Genomic DNA, 1,496 nt, shown 5'->3' on the forward strand with positions numbered 1-1,496 from the left:
GAAATGAAGACGTCAATGTAATGGATCGACCTCTTCGAGAAGAGCAACCAACACCGAGAAGATCCGTTAGAATTTCGTAACCAATCTCTCCCCCTTACTCCCCTCCTAAATCTTGGGACGAGATTTCTTGTAGTGGAGGAGAATTGTGACGCCCGGATAATTAAGCTACAGTGATCCCCCACTAAGGATGCCACGTCACCTCGGTTACTGTTGATGAACTCTAGATAATTCAAAACCGATTCAAATTCAAACTGAATTAAAAGCAAACATTAAAAGTTTTCAAAACTTTAAAACTAAAATGTTCAAGTTGTAGAAAATAAATCATAAATAATATTGATGCAGAAACCACATTTTGATAGAATATTTAGATGCAAGAAATTAATTAAAACAGGGGCTAAACAATTACTTAAATGCTTTTAAAAGGATTAAACTATTACAAACCATTTTGTTTTGAAGAGCTAAATTAATAGTGGCAAAGGCACAATTTGTAACACTAAATTTGGTGCCACTTTTGTAATTTATAAAAACTAAAATAAATAGCAACTATAATAAATCGAAAAGGATAAATAAAAAGAAAACAGAGAAAAAGGAAAGAAAGAAAACCCCGGGCCTTCCCCCTCCCCTTCGGCCGTTTGGCCCAACTGGGCATCCAGCCCACCAGCCCACAGGCCCAGCCGCCCCCCATCACTCCCTTATCCCCTCTCCCCCGAAACCCTAATCCAACCACCCCACACTCCTCCCCCACATCTTTCTCCCCGATCCAGATCAGGCTCGGGGGAACGAACCAACGTCGCCCCCGACGCCAGCGCCGCCCGATCGACACCACGCCGGCGCCCCTCGCCGGATCGCTCCCCCGACGCTAACGCCGCCTCTCCGTCGCCTGCGGCATAGGCGCCTGCCCCCTCGACCCGAGCTAAATCGGGGGGCTCGACCCCGCGGCGCCCCGAGCCTCAGCGCTGCTCCCCACCGCCGTCATCGCCTCGCCTCCTCACCTCTCCCTCGCGCTACTCCGGCCACCCCGAGCCTCCCCGAGCACGCTGCCAAAACCCCTACGGCCCTCGTGAGCTCTCCCTCTCCTCCTCTCTCCCGCGCGTGCACACGCTCGCCGTGCTTGATCGCGCGCGCCGTCGCCGCGCTGCTCGCCCGCCTCCCCCGCGCGTCGTCCTCGCGCTGGTTGCCCCGTCGCCGCGCCTCTCGCCCGCCTGTTGCCGCACACGCGCACCCGAGCCTCGCCTCGCCCCAATCGCTGCCAAGCGAGGCCAGCGTCGCCTCGCCCTCCCTGCTCGCCCGCGCGCGTCCGCGCTTTCCGCTGCCGCGGACATGCCGCGCCCGCGCCCTAGCCTCTCCTCCTGCTGTCTGCTGCTGCTCTGCACCGGCAGCCTCACGCGGCCCCACTCGCCCTCGCTACATCGCCGCGGCCTGCCCCGGCCTCCTCTGCCACGCGCCCGCGCACTCACCGCGCCCGCGCTCCGTTCGGACGACCCCCCCCCCCCCCC

This window comes from Triticum urartu, chromosome 7 (assembly GCF_003073215.2).
Source record: "Triticum urartu cultivar G1812 chromosome 7, Tu2.1, whole genome shotgun sequence".
Lineage (NCBI taxonomy): Eukaryota > Viridiplantae > Streptophyta > Magnoliopsida > Poales > Poaceae > Triticum > Triticum urartu.